This window comes from Meriones unguiculatus, chromosome 18 (assembly GCF_030254825.1).
Source record: "Meriones unguiculatus strain TT.TT164.6M chromosome 18, Bangor_MerUng_6.1, whole genome shotgun sequence".
Lineage (NCBI taxonomy): Eukaryota > Metazoa > Chordata > Mammalia > Rodentia > Muridae > Meriones > Meriones unguiculatus.
In genome coordinates, this window is record NC_083365.1 from 55,917,929 (window position 1) to 55,944,499 (window position 26,571).

Genomic DNA, 26,571 nt, shown 5'->3' on the forward strand with positions numbered 1-26,571 from the left:
TTTTTAAGTGATTGAATTTTTAAAGATTGTGAGACTTTTAAATTTATAGTATGTTTTATATTGTGTTGTTAACATAAAATCCTGAAGAGACACAGTGAAGGAAACATTCCATTTAGTATCTATGTACATGTGTGTCAAGTTGAGAAAAGGACAATTGTGCTGGTTAGTTTTTGTCAACTTGACATAAACTAGAGTCTCCTAGGAAGAAAGAGCCTCAAATTAGGAATGTCTTTAGGGCATTTTCTTGATTAATCATTGATGTTGAAGGATCCAGACGATTTTGGGCATTGTCACTTTCTGGGTGGTGGGCCTGAATGATACAAGAAAGCAAGCTTTGGGAACTATGGGAAGCTAGCCAGTTAGTAAGCAGTGTTCTCCAGCATCTCTGCTTCATTGCCTGAGCTCATGCTCTTGATTTTCTCTGTCAGGACTGTAACCTGAAAGTGTTAGCTAAAATAACCCATTTTTCCCTCAAGTTGCTTGTTCATGGTGAAAGCTGACAAGGATGTTGTCCTGTATTTAATCACACTCAGTGGTTTTCTTTGATTGGTCTCTGGGGCTATTTGGATTCCCTAGGACCGATATAAGTCTAACTTTTCCTTTCCTTTCATCCAGCCCCACCTTACGTACCCAGTGATGGCCTTAAACTCCAGTTTCTTCTGCCTCTGCCTCCCAAGTGTTGGGATTATAAGTATGTGCCCCCATACTCAGTTGATGTGGTTCTGGGCATGACTTCATTACACCTGGACATGTGAGCTACATCTCTAGCCCCTAATGTCTCTTCCAGCTATTGCCTCAAGCCTACTTTCTCTAAAGTCCTCCCTTCTCTTAGCAGTTTTTCATTCCTATGGTATTTATTGTATCTAGACTGTTTTTGGTCCTTATTTCACATTGGGTTTTAGAGAATGATCTAGCCATGATGAAAAATTCCAGATATTTCTGAAGCACTTACCTTTTGCATTCTCTTTATTTTAGGCCTACCTGTTAAACAGGTTTGTCTTATGCTCACAGATAGTAGGTAAGAACCTCATGTGCACCGATTGCCCCTTAAAACGTTTGACGTCCCTACATCGAGTATGGGTTACATTGGTGTCAGTAATGAATTTGGAAAGGCCTTTATGGACAAAGATAACTCATGGGTTCAGATGGTTGGAACATCATGGTAATGAGGTCAAGAAACGGGCCTCTCTGTTGGTGGGTATATCCCATATCTGATCTTCTGGACAATATGTTTCTTTGTTTAGAGAGCAGAGTGTGGTGAAGTTGTGGAAGGAAACACTCCTTTGCTTTAGGGAAGTATCCATGGCTTCTGGGTTGGGGTGATTCCTGACACTGCCCCTAAGGCAGTCTACTTCTGAGCCCAGTCAAATAAAAGTCCTTAAGAGTAACAAGTAAATCATCAGGACTTGAACCATACACATAGCAATAATAATAACAATAGTAATAATCCACAAAACTTTCTAGAAGAAAATCTCAAAGAACAAAATGAAAAGTATAATACTCTCTGAAAAGGTCAAATAATAAGCAATCTTGTTTTACGAAGTTCTGTGTTCAAGGAAACACATGTGGATTGGAATCATGATTTGACCTTGCATGATTATCACTTGCATAGGTTTTGTAGACATAATACCACACAGAGGTAGTGCATCTTGTCAACCAGTAAAGAATGGTAGATTCCCTCATGGAGAAAGAAGTCAATGGAGATCATAGGTCATGTGGTGGTTACTTCAAATAAGCTAATGAGTACTCACAATGACCGACTTGTCATTTCAGGTAACCAGGCTGTTTTGCATTGATAAGATTTGTTTAGAAATGTCAAACTTGCTCAATCTTCCTTCTGCTTTTCATTATATCCACCGTGCAGTTGGTGCTCCTCAGGATAATTAGGCTGCATTGTGTACAAAACAAGCCCTAAATCTCGTGGCTGGGCACTATGTTTATTTCCCACTCTTCTAAAGCTGTTTGAAAGTCTAGGGGACTAGGTCTTAGTCAACTAGTCTCTGTGAAGCATCCCATGATCCCAGCCAGCCATACTGAACAACTTAGCTGACAGATCAGAACAAGCTGTTGCTCAGACTGACCATCAATAGGAAAGGATATGATCTTCCACTCTTCTGGTTCATGACCCTGCCTAACTGCAAGGAAGCTCAGAGCTGCTATCTTTTTGCATGTCCTGAAGGCAAGGCTGACAAAACAAAACAAACCAACCAACCAAACAATCGAAAAAAAGGAAGGAAGGAAGGAAGGAAGGAAGGAAGGAAGGAAGGAAGGAAGGAAGGAAAGAAGGAAGGAAGGAAAGAAGGAAGGAAGGAAAGAAGGAAAGAAGGAAAAGAAACAAAGAAACTTGCTTAAACAATAGACACAGCCACTGCACATTTCTGATCAAATTCTCAGTTTCTTCAATCAATATTTACACGGCACAGTTTTCTGGTATTTCACTTGTGGTTTATAAACCTCACTTTGAGAAGCAGTCCAGGATGTTATTTTTCCTAGCGGTTACAATGGTCTAAATGTAGTCTCCAAATTCCTGTATTGAAACTTAACTGCCAGTGTGACAACACTAAAATGTAGAGCCTTTAAGACATGATTAGGAGGGATTAATACCATTATAAAGCAAGCAGCATTAGTCCTTTTGACTGTTTGGCCTTCTGCCATGTGAGGTTGCAACAATAAGGTGTCATTGTGAAAGGAGAGAGTGAGCCCTCACCAGACACCCATAATATCTGTGCCTTCATCTTAGGCTTGACAGTTTTTGGAACCTTGACACATAATTTTTATTGTTTATAAATTACCTAGTCTTTGTTATTTTGTTACAGTAGCCTAAATGGACTAAAACAGAGATACAATTTAAGGGGGGGATGTCTCCATCCATCCATTCATTCATTTGTCTAACCATCCATCCATCCATTTGTCCACCCATCCATTATGTATAAAACATTGATCTAAGTGCTGGAAGCAAGCAATAATTGGAATGTATTTAAGAATCCCTGTTTTCTTGAGTGTGTGTTTTAGTGGGAGAGCATAAATTATTAAACATACCACAAGCAGCATACATATATTGCCATTACAGATTATAATTAAGTATCATAGGAAATAAGGTCTTGGAAAAAGACTTAGAGGACCATTTTAGATAGATTGCTCAGGGAAAGCTAAGAGGAGTTTGGTTTTTAATAAAATCCTATTTTTGGTTTTGTTTTGTTTTTTTTTTCTCTTCATGAAAAATGTCTTTGAAAAGCTAAGAGATAGCTCAATGGTTAAGAGCACTGGCTGCTTTTCCAGAAGACTCTGGTTTGGTTCCTAGCACATGTGACAGTACACATCTGTCTGTAACTCTGGTTCCAAAAGATCCAGTGTCCTTTCTGACTCTGTCGGCAAGAAACACACACCTAGTTCATGTAGGTATGTGCAGGCTAAATACACAAACACTCAAAATAGAAATAAATAAAACTTTAAAAAAGTCTTAAATGCTTTTGCATGTGAATGATTGGAAGATGCTATGGGAGTGATAGAAATTGTATCCTCCAAAAGATTTGACAACAGAAAAAGAGATACTGAGAAATACCTCAAATGAATATAAGTTAATTATGATTTTTAAAAAGTAAGTTAATTCCAACTATTAACTATGTAGTAGTCTTATAATATACCACGATTTAACTTCCACAAACTAATGGGCATCTTATTTTTCCTGAGTAAACCTGGCTTTGACTCAGAAAGGGTAAGTGACTTATTCTAGGTAACACAGCAAGGAAGCAGCTGGCCTGGGTCTCATTCCAGTTCTGTGCCTCCAAGCTGTGCCCTGTTAGCATCTCTACATTCACGTTTATTATTTATTTATCACTAGTGTGTATTATATCACGATAGAGAAATCACTGAAAGCTAGTCTGGTCGTAAAGAAAAGAAACAAAGTCTTCTTGGAGGATGTAACATTTAAACTTGGCTTGGATAAATTGATGGTGTTCAAGACGAGGCATTTGAAATGTTGCTAATAAAATCAATCAACTTTAGAGTGTGTTTGTTGAGGCTAAGAAATACAAGTTCTGCTAGAATTGGTGGGTGGAAAAGATGAGTGTAAACTTGTAAAGAAACAAAACAAAACAAAACAAAACAAAAACCCTCCAGTCAGATCCCAAGGTCTCAGGTGCTGGTGTTTAAATATTGTTGAATGAAGCAAAGATCATCGATGTAACTTCTGACCAAAACAGAGACGAAGACCTGTCTTCCCAGAAGGAAATTGCCAGCTGTGTGAAGGGCAGACAGGGTAGGCACAATCTGCTAAGAAAGAACAATTAGCAGTCCTGGAAAGGGCAGAGGCAGTAAGCTGAAAACCCAAAGCGTGGGACATTTCTGAAGCAGTATGTATAGCATTTGGAAAGCTTGTGTGAGGAGACTCCAGAAAGGGGGAAGGAGGGGTAAAAAATAAGTTACCCTGGTGAAACTGCAGACAATTCTTTATTTTCTTACAATTTCCACCCTGTTTCTGCTTTAACGTTTATCTTTGATGCCCAGACAGGAGTCAAATGGGAGTTTTATTGCAGGCTCTTTGTAAGATCCTGTGAACGCCAATGGAGCAACGCTCTTTTTAAATTATGAGCTGAAAGGCTCAGAAATCTCTCCTCCCAATGAAAATCTCATTAGTGTACCATTCAAAAAGCAGCACATTCAAATCTGGCTCTGTTTGGCTTGTACGGTTTGATCCCTTTCAAGTGACAGTTTTTTCAGAGGAATGGCTGGATGCCTGAAATTTCAATTAGATAAGCCAGAGAGAGGGTTACCTGTTAGAAGGGAGAAGGTATTATCTTCCAGTTGCTAGGAGATGCGTCTCGAAAGCAATAGTTCAGCCTTAAAGGATCAGAGCACCTTCTAAATTCCTTTTCTTTAGAAAACAAACATGGCTTTATGACTAACCCCGTCCTGCTCTGTGCCCCGGCAAGAGGTCCTGAGGTAGATTGTTTGCACAGGCAGACAGAATAATTCTTCTCTTGGCCCCTCTGTAGTTCCCTTCAACACTGACTCGATCAGCCTTGAGAACTGCTTATCAATGAGACAGCAGGCTTTGAGTATACCTTGGTGGTAGAATGATTGCCTCATACACATGAGGCCCCATGTTTGATCCCCCGAGCCACAGCAAACAGTGGGACCGAGCAAATACATCTGAGTCCGAGGTATGAAAAAAAGCTCACACTGGAACTCATTCTCTTCCTGCTTCCTGGAACTCCAAACTACAACTCACGTTGGCCTTTGAAATATGGGAGGCTACTCAGCCAGAGCAGACAGGCTTCATCCCAGAGGAAGACACTGGCCGATCCATGTGACAAGAATTAATCATGGGAAGGATGACATCTACCAGGAATTGCCTACACTTTTCCTGAAGGAAATCTCCACAGATGGAAAGATTGTGATGTAAATTGAATGGTGACTGTTTTAAGCTATTGAATTTAAGAGAGGCTTGTTATTCACCAGATGCTAACTGGTGGCACCCATGCCCTCCACTAAATAAGATCCCATTTCTGCCTCACATGTTTTAAAAATAAACAATTGCCTTTCAACTTAAATAGATCCAGCACACCTGTAAGCTCATAACCTTATGAAAGGAATTCCATTTCACGCTCAGGATTTATCTGGTGAAGGGTGTACACTTTAATGGTTTTGCCTATTGTAGATCATCAGCGTCAAATTCTTCCTAAAATCAAAGTTCCACAATTAATCGATCAACATTTAACTAATCAATAATTAATCACCACAAGAGTCAGTGATTTTGGAAGGTTTATACTTATTTTAAATTTTAAAAGATTTATTTGTTTTTATTTCATGTGTGTGAGTATTTTGCATACATGTGTGTCTGTGTGCCATGTTGTGCCTGGTACCTGCAGAATTCAGAAGAGGGTATCAGGCCCCTTAGAAGTAGAGTTGCAGACAGTTGTGAACTTACATATGGGTGCTGGAAACTGAATCCAAGTCTCCCACAAGAACAGTAAGTGCTCTGAACCACTGAGCCTCTCGCTCAGGCTTCCTATGCTGTCTCCAGCCTCTCACATTTTCTATTTTTAATCTTAGTATTTATATGATGAGGGCCCTTAAGATGTAGTAGTTTGATCTTATATTTCACATTTCTAAATATTTCATATTTTCAAAAATAGTGACCTGTTCTTAAGTAGTGTTAGCAGTGATAAAAAAAAAAAATATGTTGCCAGAAGGTTAGCTCCCCACAGCTCTGGTCTTTTATTGGTTCCCAACACTTAGAATGTACACATTAGGTGCTATATGTGTGTGTGTGTGTGTGTGTGTGTGTGTGTGTGTGTGTGTGTTTTCAATGAATAAGTGAATGATTAAGCACCTTAAAGACTCCATTAAATTATAGCCCCTTTTAAGGTATAAAAAATGTCTTTTTCAGTTTTTCTCTTCTTTGTCAAATGGATTGTTGCCCTCATTCATTCTTACTTAATTATCCTTCCTGCCTGATTATTAATGCTAGAAAATATTTAAATAGCTTTCTTTTTAGAAGTAATATGGTAATTTTCCTTAAGTTCAGAAAAATCACCAACTGTTCTAAAAGAGCTCTAGATGGACACTGCACATATTATCTCTATTTATATTCCCTTTAATCTAACAAGGAAGTGAGCCCGCCAAGACCTGTAATAACTGATAAGACCATTCATTATGCAGTCTGATCTCCATGGCGGTGGTGAGCACAGACAGCTGCCAGGAACTAAATGCCAACCGTGTGCTCACGTGGACTGCTATATTAAGAAAAGGTACTGGGGAAATGTAAGTGTTGAGCTGTGGTTTAATCAGAAATTATTTGTACAAAGGGTTGTTGGATTCCAGCTATTTGAGAGTTGTCAAACAGTTGCGTTAAAGCTGAGTTTTCAGTATTGCCTGCACATTCTATCCCTCAGGATATCTATAAAAAAAGCTCTGTGTGGTGTCTTGGAATGGGTAACAAGGTTTGCTTTCCTGCTTAATTTTTCTATAAAGAAAACCACTGTCTACAATTGCTATAAAGAATAGGAAAGAAGCAGGGCAGAGAGAGACAGAGACAAAGAGAGACAGAGAGAAACACAGAGACTGATGAAGTCTGGTGCCCGTCTCAAACTAAATGAATGAGAATTTCTGATGCCAGGTCTGGGCATTAGAATTTGGATATTCCTTCCATCTGATTTGAGAATCACCTTGAAGGTGTTTTCAGCTCTCTATATAATGTAGTAGCTTTTTGGTAGCAAATATGTAAAGGAGCTTGAGATGGTTTGTTTGTTTGTTTGTTTTCGGTGGGGGATCTATTGCTGTAGAATGATGTGATACACAGAGGTATTATGGGTGTGGATGGTGTTCACGTCTGGAAATAGGAAGCACTTTTAAGCAACGTGTCCACTGCTATTGGGCTTCATGGGAGTTATCTAAAAGTGCTGTGGAAATCAGTGGATCTCATCTGATTAGCAACTTGGCTGTCTGTCTACACAAGATAACGGACTTGTATTTGGCAGCTATGAGCACAGGTTTCAAGGAGACAAGCCCCTTCCCCTGTATGTTTACAGTGATACAGTCTAAGTGTTGGCTCAGGGTCCTAATTACAGCAATAATGGAGCATCCTTCACAATAAACTGCAGGCAGGAGCCTAATTAATGAGCTCAATTCATCTGAAGCAAGAGTCTACCTACTGCGGGAGAGAGATGTGTATCCATCAAGTCTGAATGAGACCTGGTGCCTGCAGAATATGCTCTATCAATGCTGTTTTAACATATTTTATCAGTGTCTCCCGGAACACTTCGCAAACATTAACTCTCCTGTACTCTTGGGAAAGTTTATAATAGCATACTATCTGGCAGGCTAATAAACATCACATCAATAGCACTGCTCCCCAGTGGCTGAGGGCTCAGGAGCTTTGGCTGAGGGAGGCCAAACAAGGATTAAGCAGTGCTGTTTCAGGCAAAAGAAAGTGTGGCAAACTGTGATGCATATGCACAATTTTATTCTCATCAGGGCAAAGAGGCAAACCCCAGATTTGTGTCTCTATAGAGAAATAAGAATAGGGTCTGGGGCTTGCCTAGTATGCTCAAAGCTGAGGGTTTAATACCCAGAACCACATAAATCAAGTGTGGTAGCAAGCATCTGTGATCTCAGCTCTTGAGAGGTATAGGCAAGAGGATGAGAAATTGAAGGCAAATTTTAGCCTTTCCCATCATCATGGTGGGCTGAACTCTAAAACTGCGAGTCAAACAAAACAAAGCAAGCAAGCAAACAAACAAACAAACACAAACTCCTGTCTTAAATTGCTTCTGTTGGAGAATTCAGCCTACCGTGATGGGGAAGGCATGGTGGCAGGGATACAAGGCAACTCACAAGGCATCGTATGTCAAAAAGGAGGTGAACGCTGGTGCTGAATGCTCTTTCTCCCTTTACTGAGCCTAGGACCTGATCATGGGGTGGTACCACTCACAGTTAGAGTATATTTATACCTATAACACCATTAGGGAACTATCGGTGATAGCAGAGCCAACCCTGTGACACCTTCACCCTAAACAGAATGGGGGTGGGTGAACTCTGGCATTTGAGAAGTTGGAACCCCTTTGGCAGCCTCTAGAGACAAGTGTTTGATCATCAAAAGGCTCATAATATTTGTGTCTGCCTCTGGCTGCCTCCTTACCTCCCCTCCCCCAAAACAACCTCACAGGCAAACCCCAGCCAACTGAACCCTTGCTGCAAGACACTGAGGGTTTAAAACTGTGCACCTTATCACCCAATAACAGATGTTGCTTCTGAGGGTTCTGGAGGTAACATCATATTAACTGTACTAAATGTGTGCTCACAATAGATACAATTCAATTGCTTCAAAAGCAGATTTCTAAGAACATATTTAATATTAGGGCTTCTACATCTCCCCAAACATTTCTTTATTACCAATGGCTGTCAATCCATTTGAATGTAAAATCTCTTTTCCCCAGTACACAAACCATACCACCACTTAAGCATTTATTCTTCATATGCTACTGAGATTATCAGTTGTTTCCCAGAGGAAAAGCATTATAAAGTTTCTTTTTAGAAACACTGCTCACCTGGAATTCAAATGCACCGGAAAAGTCGCAGTGAACAAGACTGTAACTGACGGGAAGTGGATAGGGCAAGAGAAAGAAGTGAAAGATGCTGTGTGGTATCAGATATGGACATTTATGGGTGTTCTGAACATCTTAATAAATGACAGAGTGGATGATGACAGAGGGTTATGGGACATATTAAATAATGACGATTAGGCATACAACAAATCTTATATAAAGAGGTTTATTAGGTGGATCTAAAAAGAGAGAGAAGGGAGAGGGGGAAAGCAGGTCATGATGGGGAAAGAGAGAGGGAGGGGTACCCCAACAGAGAGAGAGAAAAGAGGAGCAAGTGAGGAGAGACCAAGAGGGGCCAAGAGAGAAAGGACTAAGAGAAGAGAGACCAAGAGAGAGACCATGTGTTGGGTTGTCCCTTTAAGGGACAAGGTAACCATGCCTTCCAGGTGTGGCCACCTGTCAAGTGACACCTGATGGCATCATAGGTTACTAAGTAACCCAGAAGCAGGTTTGGTTCCAAAATCCTAACATTCCTCCCTTTTTCAATAATTAAGAAATGGGGAACTTGGACTGCTTCTCATGTAAGGTAAGTTAAAGTATATGAATTTAGGTTCATTGGATGTGGCTCTTGGTTGTCATGCAAGGGGTTAAGAGAGGGAGAAGAAATAATAGCAACAAAATGGTCAGATTACATGGTCGAGAGGAGGAGGGGAAGCCTCTGCCCTGGAAAATTTAGGGTAGAGGGTTGCCAGTAGAGAGCTGCCAGCCATGCAAGGCAGCAGGTAGGGACTGGGGAACACTGGGAGAACCTGGAGCTGCCTGTCCTGGTCCTGAATCACATCATTCCAGCCTTTTGTTAATAATAAGTGAATAATGAGCATAGATTCTCTTCTGGCTACTTCCTGCTGACACTGGGGGTGCTGTAGGGAGGTCAAAAGGCTGAAATGTTGGCCAACTCCAGGAAGAACAGGCTGCTTTGATGCTGTCCAGGGTCTGTGAGAACATCCATGGCTGGGAGGGAAAGTGTAGATCCAGCTTGGTGAAAGTCTGTGAGGTCAGACTGGAACACCTGTGGTAGCTGCTTTGGCGCTGTTGTGGCTATAGGAAACATCTGTGTCTAGCAGGATACTGAAACATATACATGGGCAGAAGAAAAAGTTAAGTAGGTTATGAAGAAAATCCTTTAGATATATATTTAAAACGTTTGGTAGAGAGAACAGATGGGGATGGTTTGGATCAAAGAGACTTGAACATGGGAATCTCTGTTTACCTGGGGGGACCTTCATTTACCCAGTCAATGGCAGTAATTAAAAAGCTTTGCTCTGGATCTGTCATTGAGGCGAGGGTTTGGTTACAGAAGTGTGTAAACTTAGAGGCCCTACTGCTAGCCAGCGCTAGGCGTACAAACCTGAAATTCTCAGAAGACGTCCCAGAGGAGAATCTGGAGGAATGGGCATCTGGGCATTTCTCCTTGGGAGGCAGAGAAGCCAGTGACCTTCCAGAGGCGTCCCAAAGGCAAGGTATGACTCAGCAGAAATGATCCTACCTGATCCAATAGCCCGCCAGCTTTTGGCCAGAGACCAGGGGCACAGTTGCCCGGGAGAGCACAGTCCACCTAGCACTAGGATTTTCCTGTGCGAACCAGAGGGGCGGGGAGAATGGACTGCACACGTGGGAGGCTCTCCCAAGGGAAAGTGAAGTCCTAAATGTAGGTCAACAGAGAGTCAACCATGGCCAGTGAAGACTATGGCTGAGGGGGGGGGGAGGGTCCCTCCATCTCAAAAGATAGCAGGAAGTTGCTGCTCATCGAACAGTCAAGCTTCCCCTACCAAGAGAGGAATTTTATGCTGATAAATGAGGTGAATTTACCAATCTAGTGGCTGGTCAATGAGGAGAACTCACCAATCCAGCCAGTGTTGTATGCAGCAGATAGCAACCTGGTAGACAGGAAAGGGAAGTCCCAAAACCAGGGAAAAGGGAGGAATCCCACATTCTGAGTGTAGTACTTATCTGGAGCCCAGTTGACCTGAGAGGTGGATTCAGGTGATTTCCTGCAGCTGACAAGAATTACTCTTAAGTTTTAAAAGGGGATAAAACTTTAGACAAGTTAGCATCATAATTGTAATCTGCACTGAGATCTACATTGTAGAAAAAGCAGTGGACATACACATTTGTGTTAATAGGATAAGCATTCTGTAAGGTGAGCTCTGAAAAGGCACAAGCCTTTCATGAAGTAGAAGGGAAACTCAATTGATCTTAAATTTTAGTATAAGCATACATTATGGAGATTTAAAATCTTGAGCTTGGAGCCATGAAAGTGGGTGGTTTAGTGGAATGTTTTTGTATTAGAGTTAGATTAATAAGTCAGAGCTCTATTGATAAAGGTCAAAGTTCTGGACAGTCAACATAACAGTAGCATAGCAACAGAAGGAAATATTAAGCATTTTTACCTATTTAGGATATCTTAAATTACGTAAGACCTTGTAATCCTTATAATTTGTATTTACCAATCTTAAAACATTTTCTTAGACATTTAAGTATTTATAACTTGCATTTTTCAACCTTAAGACGCTTTTAGACTCTCAAGCATGTATAACTAACATTTACCAATCTTAAGTAATTTTCTTAGACTCTCAAGCATGTATAACAACTGTTGTTCATTAATCTTAAGACACTTCCTTTTTTAGATTCTCAAATAATATTTTTTGAGGGGGGAGCCTTTTTATCTAGTTATTTACCATCAGACTAGGTGAGACTGCTTTGAACATTTATTGTCCTTTAGCTAAATAAAGGGATGGTAAAAGGTTACATATAGATCTGTTTTGTTAGTCTGGCAACAAGGCATATTGTGTCTAGGCCTGACAATAGCAGCTCTATGACTTAGGCGGAAGGCCTGGTCTCCTACATGTGAAGAGAACTGGGCAGGCATCTGAAGTCTCCCAACACAGAAGTTGGCAATATGTCCATGGGACCTCATTGTGAGGCCAAAACAGACCTGTAATGTTACTCTGGGCTGGGTGAGAGTGGTGGAGGTCACTGAGTCAAGGAACCATATAGTTGTCCTCTGCCAGGCCAAGGAGCTGGAAGGCTGGAAGTGTCTATGGCTCTTGTGCTGGAAGAACCTCCATGGCTGGGCACAGAGGACAAACCTGCATGAGAGCATTTTGACTTCCAGAGGCCAGTCTGCCAGCAGGTAGAGTGTGGCTTGTTGAGGCAGCAGCGGGACCAGTGTCTCCTTTGGCTCCATTTGAAACAGTCACCTGGCAGAACTGACTTTTGGCTATACCTGGGCAGGATGGGGCACTGCAGACTTCTTATCTTTTGTGTTGGAATGCCAGCAGCCTCAGAGCAGCAGCTAAGGTCTGGAGCATAGCTTTTGGTCTGGATGGGCCTGTCAGGAAGGCTATTATTTTTACCAAATCCTATATGGTGACTTATCAGCTGTTTATTAAAAATTGCAGTGAGACCATGTTTGCATCTGAGGACTATAAATATATATTTGGATACCTATGAGATGACTAAAAAGATTAGGACCTTAGGTTTTGTCCTTGCTAAGTTGGAACCTTAAAAGTCATAAATATAGTCTCTTAAAGTGAGAGTATAATAGTTTTATGTATGATTTAGTATATAAAAAGTTTATAGCTTATAGAAGTCTAAGGCTATACTATAAATTAATAATAATACCATTTTTAGAAAATAAGACCAAGCATATTTTGATAGTAGAGATACAGCACAACGACCAAGTTTTAACATAAATAAATTTTTTTTAATTAATAGATCTTAACCTAGAATATTGGTAAAATGCTGTATGTAACAACCTGAGTTATGAGTTTTAAAGCCAACAATTTAGTAGAACAATATAAAGCAATTTAAAATTACATTTGAATTTATTAAAGCAAACCTATTAGCCAGAAAGCCTAGTGGTGAATCTCAATCATAGGCAGCATATGGCAGGAGAAACAGCAACAGCATTTATTAATTTAGGAACTGAAAACACATAAGCAGTTAGATGATGTACATTTTAAACCAACTTAATGTGAATAGATATTTATAACTTTGAAATTTTATTATTATATAAAATTTATTTTGAAGCAGGGTTGAATTATAGATAGTAAAACATAACTTTGAATTTTTATAAAAATCCATGCCAATTTAAAATGAGGCTCATTGTTGAGGCCTAGTCTAAAATAAAATAAAATAAAGTTAGTTATGATTAAGGAAGTCTTGTAAATGTAAACTCAATGAGAAAATTGAGAAAATTATATAAATTATTAGATTAAGAATTTAAAGCATTTACATATATATATATATAATATGTATATATATGAGCAGAGTGTACAGAAATCAGGAAGAAAAGATTTTTTTAAGCTTGGAAATAGCCTCTTAGGGGCCAGAAATATTGAAAGCCAGAGTATGAAACAAAAGCGGCTTGGTGGGGGAGGGGCGAGCACATGGCAAGACAGTGCCCAATTGCCCTGAGTCAAAATGGCTGCCAAGCCATGTGTAATCGATAGTGAAGCTATGGTTCCGCCCATTTCCTCCCAAAACCAACATGGCAGTGATCCTCTAGCGGGAGATTTAAAATCTTGCTCGAGGGAGCTTGGGCAGCTGTGCAAATCTATGTACAGGGTTTTTTTTGTTTTTGTTTTTGTGATTTCTTACCTAAAGCTGCCCACCAAGCAGATTTTCTCAACCCGATTTTGGCAGTCCCCAGGGTTTGGAATGTTGGCAGTGAACAAGTCCGAGCGGTGGGTAGCAGCCGCTGGACTGCCTCAGGTCTGAGATCTGGGTGGTGTGTCCTGCGTGATAAGGCAGTTGAAGAAAAGTAAAGATTTTTAGGCATGATAGAGCAGAGAGAGATCTGTTGCACAAATCCATTATGTCTCAGAGGAGTTCAAAAGGGTCTGGTAGTGCCAGGGGACCCATCCGAGTCACAGCACCAAATGTTAGGGTTATGGGACATATTAAATAATGACGATTAGGCATACAACGGATCTTATATAAACAGAAGTTTATTAGGTGGATCTAAAGAGAGAGAGAAGCAGAGGGGGGAGAGCAGGACATGATGGGGGGAAAAAGAGATGGGGTGACCTTACAGAGAAAAGAGGAGCAAGAGAGGAGAGACCAAGAGGGGCCAAGAGAGAAAGGACCAAGAGAAGAGAGACCAAGAGAGAGACCACGTGTCAGGTTGTCCCTTTAAGGGACAAGGTAAATATGCCTTCCAGGTGTGGTCATCTGGCGGGTGACACATGATGACATCATAGGTTACTAAGCAACCCAGAAGCAGGTTTGGTTCCAAAATCCTAACAGAGGAGGAGTTTGAGCATTTGGCAATCCAAAATAAATGAAAATTTGAACAAGTTCCATTTAAGGTAAATATGGTCATATAAATGGAGATGTTCAGGAAGCCAGTTGTTACAGAAAAACCACCAAAGAAGAACATTTAGACACATTCTAGCCAATTAGAAGTTTTGCTCCAGCTGTCTGAGACTATACTCATGTGTTCAGGACCCAAGTGTAGTACTAAAATGTTTAGGGTAAAAGGTTTTTAAAGGCAAAAAGCCACATTTCGGTATTTTCTTGCTTGGCAGCTACAGTGGAAGTTTTTATACAAGCAAGCAGTTTAACAGAAGCTAAAAAGCATCTTGATTTTTAGGTCCCTAGAATAGAGATGCACAATCAAAGAAATTCTCCATCAAAGAGACTATTAAACTTAAAATAGCTTCAGCAAGAATACAAGTTGGAGGAACCCTGCCCTGTCCTGCCCAATCACACAATGTCTCTGTTCTGGAATGATATCTTGCGGATACTGACTTACGCCAAAAACAGCAAAATGTGCAAAGCAAGGATAAACTTATTCCTGAGATTGAACTGGGGTCACTTACGCACAGAGGGTTCCGAGATGAGGCCTGAGAGCAGGGAAGAAACAGTGGCACCAAGGAGGAGACAGGGTATTGGTCGGACAAGGCACATAAACAATTAACTACTTAAGGAAGATAGGCTCAGGACTGCAGCCAGACAAGAAGCAAAAGGCTTTCAATGACTTTCAGGAGCAATGTGTGTTTAGTAGAGCAGAGAAGATTCAAGTTAAGTATAATTGAACACAATGGGTTCTCCTCTTTGTAATTGCAAAGCCAATAAGCACAACCAGAAGATGAAAAAAACGGAGAAGTATTTATTAACTGAATTAGGTAAGAGGACCACTGAAGCTCTTCTCTAAGCCCCACCCCCAAATGCAACATAGGCATTTTATTTAGGGAGCCCAAGCATACGCATATAAGGAAGCGCTTTGCAGGTAGGCAACATTTCTGAACATGTTCACTTTAGGATATTCCTTATGGATCATGCTCAACTTAAATTCCTAATTCAAGATATTTGATGGGCATATTTTTGAGCAAGCTTAGCTCAAGGTCAAGGAGCATGTTTGAAAGTTTAAAATGGCAGAAAAGAATTCTAGGATTGTGCAGTTTGCATCATAATGATGTGATTCAGAATAGTTTGGGATAGAATGGGTGAGGCTTAAATAGTTACATATGCAGGTAGAAGAAAGGAGGAGGAGAGGAAGGTTGGAAGGTCCAGGAGAGAAAGATGACTCTAGTTCCAGACAAGATTGTGTCACATGGAACCAGAGCCTTGAGCTAAGGCACATCACTTCGTTTTTTCATAAAAATCCCCATAGTTGGGGATTTAAGATAGCTTGCCATACTTGTTTTCCCTTCCTTAACCATTTAGCACTACAAAGAGGTCTTCTTTCCTCTCCTCTCCTCCCCTCTCCTGTTTCTCTTTAAAAGTCTTTTTTATATTGATATATTTTATGTATAAGTATTTTGCTTGCATGTATGTTTGCTCACCATATGTGTGCCTGATACCAGCAGTGGTCAGAAAAGATGTTACATTCCCTGGAACTGGAGTTACAGATGATTGCAATCTGCTATGTGGTCACTAGGATCTAAACCCATGTCCTCCACAATAAGTGTTCTTCACTACTGAGCCAACCCTCCAGCCCTTGTGTTCTCCATCACATCTAAAGAATTCCCACTACTCACAGGCTGCAGGAGACAATGTACCACTAATATTTTAGTAATTGTACAGAGTATCAAACTACCTTCTAAGTATTTATTTTTGTATCTATAGATTAATGCTGCTATCAGTCTTCATCAGAGAAGCTTCTTTTTGCAGTGGATGGTGGTTAAAACAGAAACCCTAACCAGTCAAAGTTCTGAGACTAAGTTGTGTTCAGCCATAAATGGGACATCATCTTCACACTCCCTTCCCTCAAGGCTCAGAGAACATTTTGAAAAGACTAACTATATGAGCCAGAATTCAGGGGAGAATGCTCGAAGAACAGTATTTTCTGGACATGACAGACTATTACATTTATGAACTCAGTAGCCTCTCTGGTTGCCTATGTAAAACCTGTGTAAGATCAGCATAATCCACATTCCAGCGTGGATAGGGGAGGCTCATGTGGCCCCACCCTTAACTGAGGAACCATTGACAGTTGACAGCTGCTGGTACAATAAGAGTTAGCTTTCCATAAAGATGTGGCCCCTACGAGATTGTCATGCTCCAGTGGACAGCCCTGTGCCCATGTGCCTTACAGGGACACTAAGTGGCCTCAGTAGTATATAAAAACACAAAGAAGACATGAAGTTGGAAGGGAATGTGGTGGTGGGGTCTGGGAGGAGTTGGAGGGGTGGGTGTAAGCAAAATATAATTGTATACATATATAAAATTCGCAAAGGGTAAATAAAACATTATGTTAAATAATTTCTACTCTTTGCCCTGCATCTGCAAGGCCTTTTTCAGTGTCCTCATTATATTTCTAGTCAGCCTTACACCCAAAGACTCACCAGTTTTCTGTCATGCTTGTAACTTACTGTTCTCTTCAGAAAACATATTTACATGCATTATGCTTTGTGCATTTAAATACCCTTGCTGTGCCCCACCCCTAGCAAACCCTGACCGGTTTAGAAGGCCCCACCCAAGTATCATCTACATTCTCTTTGTTTTGTTGGAGTTGTTTCTCAGTGTCCCACTGTGCTCTTCTCTCTTGTCATTCACTATGCTCAGCAACAGCACAGTTCCTGCATTCTTTTTTAAATACAACTTTTTAAAATGGTTCCTTTTCATTTTTTATATGCATTGGTATTTTGCCTACAAGTACGTTTATGTGAAGAGCCCCTGGAACTGCAGTTGTAGGCAGGTGTGAGCTGCCATGCGGGTGCTGGGAATTGAATCCAGGTCCTGTGGAAGAGCAGACAGTGCTCTTAACCACTGAGCCATCTCTACCGCTCCAGTTCCTGCTTTCTTATGCTGAAACTTCTGATCTGCAGGTTAGATTACAAAATCCTCAGGGCAAGGTTCTGTCTGTATGTTGTTATACCTTCTTGCCACTCTGAGTCACACCGAGACAACTGAAGGACATGGTGAGTCTTAAGGAGAATTCTTCTTTTTTTTTTTTTTTCTTCTTTTTTTAAGAAATGGGAAATAGATTAGTTTGATGCAATAAGCAAATGGTGGAGGGAGAAATGTCTTTGTCTTTGTCAGTCCAGAACAGTGAAGAATCTTGTATAAGATCTTATAGTTATTTAGTGGCAGAGCTAGGATGTAAACTCAGAACTCCAGGCTGTTCTTAAAAGCTCACAGCCTTTTTAAAATGGTGATAGGAGCTTTAGGCTGTTTGCTTCCACTTGATGAGTCACAAATGGTTACTTTCATGCCACCCATTCTCCACCCATGTGTGCAGCCCATCTCTTGTTTATTGTCATGTATGAAGAGGACAGAAAGCATGGTTTGAAGATGCTACTACATATCATCAGCTTCTGATTAAGTACTTCTGTCACTGAGCAGCTCAGGCTCCCAAGAGGCAGGTACACTGACATGGTCATCACCTTATTAAAAACAGAACAAAAGCTATCAAGTGAGGTTCGTTTAGAAAATCACCCGAGACTTGTCTATGAAAGATAGTGAGCCTCGGTAATCTGATGAAGTGACATTGTTGAGATAAATATCTTCTGTCAAATTACCAGATTAAGTTGTTCATAACCACTTCCTCTGGCAGAAGCTGAATGTTAAGCACTTTCCTGCTAACTAAGCCAACCTGGGTTGCCATAATGGATTCCTGTGATTGTCCAATGGGTTAGTCACATTAAAAGTGACAGAAAGCTGGCCGTGGTGGTGCATGCCTATAATCTCAGCACTCAGAAGGCTGATGTCAAATCAGCACCTCGAGTTCCTGACCAGCCTTTACTGAGGAGTTAGACTCAGTTTTTTCAAAAAATGAAATACAGATGTCACCATCGTGGGTATAACAAAAGCATAAAGACTGATTTAAGTCTCTCCTAGCATTTAATGTCAAGTCAGTACTTGACTTCAGCAAACAGCTCTCCCTATTTTTGTATATATTACTTTCCATGAGAACACTTCTGTTTTCTGCTTTCCAGCAGCCTAAATCTACAAAACACCGGCTCTCCCTTAAGAGAAATCTTTGTCTGGATGGTTTTAGTTTCTTAGCTGTAGGAAGAAAAATTTCCAAGCCCTTCAAAAAAAGGGGGTAATACTTCCAGTACTTCCTAGAAGACAGGCAGCTTTTGCAGAGCAAAAACCCAGCTTGCTTACTGGTGGATGAGAGCATTGTATTTCTTCTTAGTTAGTACAATATAATCTTAACTTGTTTCCAATCCCTTTCCTGCTTCAAAAGTTACAACTGAATTTTAGTTTTCCTATGGGGAATTGTCAAAATGTTACTGCCAGTGACACTGCTTCTCAAATTACAACTCAGAGGACACACATTCTAATCCCGTTACACATGAATCTAGCATTACAAATTATATGTAGCTCATAATTCACTCCAAGAAAGTATTGTCATGAAGTTCTGTGATTTATGGCAATTTATGATTGCCATAAAGCAAGTTATGTTTTCCTATGAGAATGGTACTATAATTGGGGCTGTGTTGCTGATACAGAATGCAGTATCTAATAAATAATGGATACGCAAAATATGTGCCATAAGATCAAATATACAAAACTATTAACCTCTTCAGTTAATTAAAATAGGAATATACATTGAGCATAAATCTACAGTGCAGTTATATAACAAACTCCCAATGGACGATAAAGTACACAAATAACACATACAAATTATAAGCACCAGCCCAAAGATGTGACCTAAAATAGAAGGTCACATTTTCTATTTTATAAAGTGAAGTTCACTTTAAGTCATACATTAACGATACTTTTCTATGTGTCATTAGCCTCAGGGAAAAGCTCGTGTGGGTGTTGAGTCTACAAGATTATGAAGATAATCTCAGAGAACAAGAGTTGGATGTTGTGAATGGTGCTGCCAGTGGTGAGCACTATGGAAGTACCCTGGGGTCCCACAACACTAAAATTCCTCCCAGTGAGAAATGAACAATGAACAAGCTTCAGAGACAGCCCAGCTTAAGGCTTTGCATCCTAGCTTTCATAGCTCATGGATGAAATATAAAGTAATATCTTCTTACTCCATCCCCATGAATCTAGAACCTAGAAAACTCTGTGAGTCTGATTAGATATATAGGTTTCTTGAGAAGTCTTCTAAAGATATTAAAATCTGTGTTGATATTTTTCTGGATGGATGGTCATTCCACTCATGTTAGAGATATTAAGAAATGTTGACTAATTCTTCTTCATGGAGTTGCCTATTGGATGAGGGTGAGTAGGGAAACTTGTATCTTTCTAAAATGTTTCCTTCTGCTGACGGAAAAGTGGAGCAAACTTTCCCTAAAGCTTTATATGCACGTGCTTAGATCAATCCATGTGCCACTGGAAAACTATAAAGCTTTTAATTTGTTTTTACTAGACCGATGGTTAAACATTCTAAAATTAGCTAACACTTCATTAGAAACCGGCAAGTATTGAAGATTATTTTTCCATGTCTGGAAAAAGGCAGAAGTCAATGCCTTTCTACCATTGTAAGCAATTTCAAATTCTTTTCAACTCCATTAATGAGCTAGGGAGGTGTCAATTGTACTGAGACCAAAATCTAAGTGCAAGCTTTAATTTATCAAACATGATGGAACATTAATCCAGCCCTACATCTTGAGTAGTGATACTCTTGCTCGGTGGAATGGAATGTGGTGTCTAAGTCTTGAGAAGCTGCTCAATAAGTTGATTGTGATTGGTGAGTACTGGGGACTGCTGTGTGTGAGAAAGTGAAGACTGTGCCGATAAAAATATTCTGTATATTGTGGTCATTTAATATACCTGTTAAATTCAAAGAATGGCTGGCTTTAAGTATGTGAAAATGATTATATTCAAATTATACTTGTTAAAGCTGAAAATAGAAAAAAGAAAAATAAAAGAGAAGATAAAATTTTAAGACAGAATAAAAGTGTTTTCATATGGAGGTTCTGATGTTGTATAGGAATGTTGTACAGGAATAATAAAAATGGTTACTATTTTGATAAATCTGAGAACACTTTGTTGTATGGAGAAAATGCCATGTGTTTGATTTTAGAGGTTAGTGTAGAGCTAAAATTTTGCTCAGCAGTGCCATGTAGTTCAGGGAGGCGGTGATAGTTATATATTTATGGTCATTATTATTCATTGTGGTACAAAGACTGAATAATTTAGGCCTTAAATAAATTTGTTTTTTAAAGGAATATCCAATGAATGTAAATACAGTATAAAACTTCCCAGACATAGAAAAATGAAATGATGAAAACATAATCTTGGGACTGCGGAGATGGCTCAACTGTTAAAATGCTTGCTGAGCAAGTATGAGGGCCTGCTCCTAAGCACCCTTAAAAAGCCAGCTGTTATCTGAGTACCAAGGAGGCAGAGAGAGAGGATGGCTGAGCTGGCCAGCCAGTCAGCCTAGCTGAATTTGGCGACTCCAGACTCAGTGAGAGACTTTGTCTTAAAAACACAAGGGGAAGGCTAATTGAGAAAAAAAACGCCAAAGTGGATCTCTGGTCTCCACACACACACACACACACACACACACACACACTCAAAACTCATATTGTACTGATAAAAGGGCAAAAAAAAAAAAACAGTTTTAGAAAAAGTAAAAAAATAAGATGGAGTTTTAGTTTCCTGTCGTTAGTTTAACATACTAAGGATTCTTATTATGAGACGTGAAGGGGAGGTTTTAGATTTTCTATCCTAATGTGGGAAGAAGGACATTAGCAGTTTCAGGCTAGGGTTGTGTAATCCAAGAACCAGAAAAGGACTGGCAGACTCGCTCCAAAGAATAAAGACGGTAAAAGTAAAGAAGCATGATTTGGGCTTTGAAGAGTGAGGTAGAAAGCAAAATGGCGGGATAGTCTGCAGCAGGGTGATTGAAAGCTATTGTATGCTGTCAATTAGCGATCTTGTTGTTGTCGTCTTGTAATTGCAAGCACGAGAAAAAACCTTGCTGAGCAGTGAGAGAGTTCTTGGGTCATGCAGGAATTGCCCTTGAGAAACAATGGTGGTTATCTTCCACAACTTTCTGAAAAGTAAGATTTGGCGTGCTGAAGGAGGAGGTCTCTGGAAACTGCAGTTGGGTATAACAGTTACTCTGGAGGAAACGGGGACTTATTCCGCTGTCTTCATTACCAGGTAATCTTAGCTCCTGGGTGCTTCCTTCCATCAGGCACATCTAATCTTTTGACATTGCCACATGATGTTTACTCAAGAACTATGCAATCAAGTTACAAAACTAATTGGAAAAAGAAAAAGAATTCTGGTGTTTTAAGTCAGTTTACGATTTTGGTTGGACTGTATTTGTATTTGTGCTTGGTCATAGAAGGTGTGGCCCATGGGCTACAGGTTGCACATGCCTGGAAGTGTTCCTCATCATCTTAATGGAAGGAAAAAAAAATTTCAGGCACTAATACTATGTGAAGAGTATGAGAGGAGATATAGCAATTTTGTAGCTTCTTCAAATCTCTCTCTCTCTCTCTCTCTCTCTCTCTCTCTCACACACACACACACAATTTTTGAAAACTTAGATAAAGGGAATACAGCTCTACTGAAAACTCAAAGAGCACACACAGCTCAGTATTATGTGAGCTAATGCACATCACAGCCTCTTGCGCTAAGGAGCCCTTCGGACTTCTTTTTGCACTAGAATAGCACTTTAGCGCTACGCTTGAAACCATCTTAAACAGTGCTTCCCTAATACAAAGCACAAAATGTGGGGAATGGGGGACTGAATGAACCTTGGAAAGGATGCTTGTTTACTGTCTGAGATCTGAAGCAAGGCAGAGGTCAGCTTCTCAGCTCTCTGGTAGAGACCTGCGTGTTAGATTACTCCAGTGTTTCTCCTACTCTGTACCTCTCAGGTTCACACATGACCCTGGGGATACTGACTTGGGGGTTACAAATAATATATGACAAGTAAGTAAATTTGCAAAAATGGAATCCATGAATAATGAGGGCAGAATGCATTCCTTTGAAGGTGAGAATGAAGACAGTGGTGGAGGCTACCAGTGAGATTTCAAAATCAGGAAAGTGTTATTGACACTTTCCCCGGCAAAGTGAAACAGGCAAAAGGAATAATGGTTTACGGTTTCAGGTTTCAGTTCTTGGTCAACAGGTTCTATTCCTTTGGGCTTTGACAAGGTAGGCTGTCATAGTGGGGCATTAGAGTGGTCAGGTGTCAGCTTGAAATAGAGAAATAGAAATAGATTGGAGATAATAAGTGTCCTTCAAAGGCACACCCCTAACAGCGCACATCCTCCATCTATGCCTTGCCTTTTAATAATGTCATTAATGGGATCATTAAGGAAGTCAGCGATCCCATGATGCAATCGCTTCCCACAAGCCCCTGCAAAGGCACCATCTCTATTGCTCCTGTGCTTCTTTGTAAGGGTACTAACTGAAACAATCTTTTTCTTTATTACTGTCAACACACTCTTATTCTGGCCAAACCACAAGGGTTTTTTTTTCTTTTTTTTTTTAATCTTTCAAATCTTTATGCTCTTTGTCTCATTTAAATTTTTACTGTAAAACCCATCGAGTATCTAGGGATAACTATGCCACAGTCTAAATACTAAGCTGCCTTGGAATTTACTTATATCCTTGCTGGAACCAAGGATGTAAGTCTCCAAAGTTCCAATCCCTTTCAGTCAAGTCTTTAACATGTGTCTTTTTGGGGGGATACTTCATATTCAAGCTATATAAAAAAGACACTTAAGTTCTTTTATATAATTTGATAATTTACACAGAAAACCCCAAACAAGTCTATAATAAATTATATACTGAATCATGGAGTAGAAATGCTGCTCCATGCACAAAATTTAATCTGCTTTTATACAGCAGTCATAAACACTTAGAAAGTAAAGTAAAATGACACCACCCCCCACACACCCTGGTTCTAAAATCTCATAGGAAAAGGGAAAGATTTTATGGGTCAAAATCATTAAACTTTTTTGGAAATATGTTTATATATACTAGTAGATCGCCCCCCCGCCCCCCGGTAATGGGCAAAGAGACACCTTGTTCGTGGTGTTCTTACATCAGTCAGGGGAAGAGTCTTTGTTCATCCTAGCTTGATGCCTGGCTTGGTGGCCAAAGCTGGTTTATGCCTAGGACACATAAAAATCAAATCAAACCCAGGCAGTGCAGTGAGGGAGGAGGAAGACACACAGAGACCCATGGACCACCATGCCACCCACAAACCTACCCTCCTACACATGGCATAGGCAGGCCGTAGACATCTGCTTTCCCTCCACACCTTGCAGCATGGATGAAGGATTTCACCCAAGTGCTCTCGCGCTATGTGGTCAGCCTGCAGTGGGAGCCACCCAATGAGTGAGTTATGTCCTGGATAGATGGGTGAGAAAGAGAAGTGAAGTGGAGTTAGTGTTAGTTTTATAAAATTGCGTTTGTTTCTCAGTTTCTCTCTTCAGCTGCTATCACCCAGATAATTGAGACTCTATTGTATTGTTTGTTTATCAAGCTTTACAGCTCAATCCTGAGCCGTGATTAATTTGTTCATAACCCTATATGCTAATCAGACTCCCTCTTTGCCAAATCCCCAAGATACTTGCTTTTTAGGGCCTTTCTTGCTCCAGCTGTATCTTTCTCATTTCTGCTGGACTTCTGCCCTCCTCCTCCCCTGGTGGGCAGGAAGTCCAGCTCTATTCTCTCCCCTGCTCAGCAATTGTTTGTAAGCTGCTTCATTGGCGTATCAGGGGACAATTAGGAAGCAGTGTTTATACAACATTGAGACAGGAGATTCTCAGAATAAGGATTTGCAACCAGATATTGGGGGAGGGGTGTTACAGGAATTAGCATTTGAATTACACAATAACTTTATGCCTAAAGAGCAGCTTGAGCATTATGAAGAGAGATGGGACTAGAGACGTGACGATGGAATGGAGTAGTCTGTTGACAGTGGCCAGCCCTGCCTCCTAGGACCATGGTGAGGTCTCAGCCCAAGTCACCCTGACAGCCATGTCTGAGTCTGTGGCTGCTTAGTTGCAGGGGTTGGTTTCAATGTCCATGGCAACTAAGCAGCCACAGACTCAGTATAAACACTGCCAGCTCTCTACTAGAGAACATGGGGATGTCTTTGGTTGGGACAGTTCCTGACCACGTGGGTATCCAGTGGCCATGCAGAACTCTGGAGAGCTGGCCCCACCTCTCACCTTTAGCAGCATCCTGTAGAGCGGGCCCTACACTCCTCCCAGGAAGTAGAGTGGAGCTCACCCTGGTGGTGGGAGGATGTGGGTGAGCCTGCCGATGGGCAGGAGTGTGGTAGAGCTGGCCTTGAAGTCATGAGTGTGGGAGAGCTGGCCCTGATGATGAAGGCAGGAGGAGGAAGACAGACAGAGACCTGTGTGCCTTTAGGGGGTAGTTTGCAAGGGGGAAGGGCAGATATGAGAGGACAGGAAGATATGAGAGGACTGGGGTGCATGATGTGAAATTCAAATAACAAAAACAGTTAAGCAATTAAAACTAAATAAATACTAGGTTTTTGATGATATGAATTCTAGTAAATAACTATATCATATAGCTATAGAGTATAATACAACACATGCATTATCAGACAGGAAAAAGGATAATTTAGCAGAGAAGATGGTTCACACTAAATTTAGCTGTAAATGATACAATCCCACATTTGGGATTGCTTTGCTTGAATTTGATGAGTTGACTGCAGGATTTCCATCTAGGAGCAAAGGAGAATTACTAGGCAAGTGCTACAGAGCAAGTTGGATGCCGGGCCTGACCAGAGGCTGGAAGGCTCCGGATGTGGCACATTGGAACTGCATCAAGTGCCAAAAACAGACTCAGCTGCATTGTGAAGCTTTATGCATTGCTCGTGAAGCAGTAAAGGGGCTGACTACAACACCGGCAATTGTGCTCACTTGAAAAAGAAGTGACACTGAGCTCCCGTCTCACACCCTGACAGCCTGTTCCAGGTGAGTCAGGCACAGGATGGGCAATAATTTGTTTCTTTATTTTAATAGTTCCAAGACTAGACCTACTGCCTTAGATGCTCTTGTCTACTATGTTATCACTGAACTGTATTCCTAGCCCAGAGAAATATTTTTATAACCTTGCTTGTTATAAAAGATCTCTCTCTCTGTCTCTCTCTCCTCCCTCTCTCCTTCCTTCCTTCCTTCCTTCCTTCCTTCCTTCCTTTCTTCCTTCCTTCCTTCCTTCCTTTTGTTTGTTTTGTTTCTTGACACAGGGTTTCACTATGTAGTCCTGGTTGGCATCCTGGAACTCACCATGTTCACTAGGCTGGCCTTGAACTCACAGACAACCCTCTCTCTCTCTCTCTCTCTCTCTCTCTCTCTCTCTCTGCCTCCAAAGTGCTGGGGCTAAAGGCATGTGCCATGATACCTGGCAAATAAGACTTCTTAAGCAAGATGTATTTTGATGAGGATGTGAAATAAGTTGCATGACCTTGTATTTTGAGTGTGAGCTATTATTTCAGGGCTTCTCTGTGGGCTTTGTTTTTAGTTGGTGGCACTATTTTGGGAGGTTCCGGTAACTTCGAGGGGAGGCAACCTAACCTGAAGAAGTGGGCAGTTAGTTATTGTTACACGTAGAAGCGCAGATGGCTCCTACTGGCGAGGGAACTTTCAGAGGGATAACTCCACATGGCTACCTTGATATAATTTCTTGCCATGTAGTCCCACACCAACCTTCAGGTTTTGGTCTTCCCAAGTGTGGGCATTGCATGTTTGCACTCCATGGCCAGTTTTATATAATATTTTAACGAGCTAATTTAGATGTCTTGTTTAGGCATACAAAGAGTTCGTAAAATTAGAATTATAGACAAAAAGCCAGGAAAGTGACCTCCAAACTAAAATGATCCTTATCTGGGAAGAGAATGGAGGTAGAGGGCTCAAGGTGATTTGTGGATTGATTCATCTGCCACTGTGCTGCTATTCTTTATACCTTATATGCACATGGGCATATACACACATGGAAAAACACATGCACTTCATCATATGTAAGGTATTTAAACAATTAAAAATAATTTAAAAAAAATGAACAGACTAGGTGATAAGACGTCCAGGCTTTGACTATAAAGAAA

The 26,571-nt window shown here is 40.6% G+C and overlaps 1 long non-coding RNA gene and 1 pseudogene across 1 annotated transcript in view; both read left to right on the plus strand.

Annotated features, from left to right (window-relative positions):
• Window positions 1-9,596: 9,596 nt before the first annotated feature.
• Window positions 9,597-26,571, plus strand: part of LOC132648951 (uncharacterized) — a 117,139-nt gene continuing 100,164 nt past the window's right edge. Inside the window, exons 1-2 of the long non-coding RNA XR_009587351.1 lie at window positions 9,597-9,633; window positions 25,196-25,444. This is a non-coding gene — a long non-coding RNA (uncharacterized LOC132648951). The remainder of the gene's footprint in view (window positions 9,634-25,195; window positions 25,445-26,571) is intronic.
• LOC132649136 (small nucleolar RNA SNORA48) lies at window positions 23,490-23,618 on the plus strand (annotated as a pseudogene).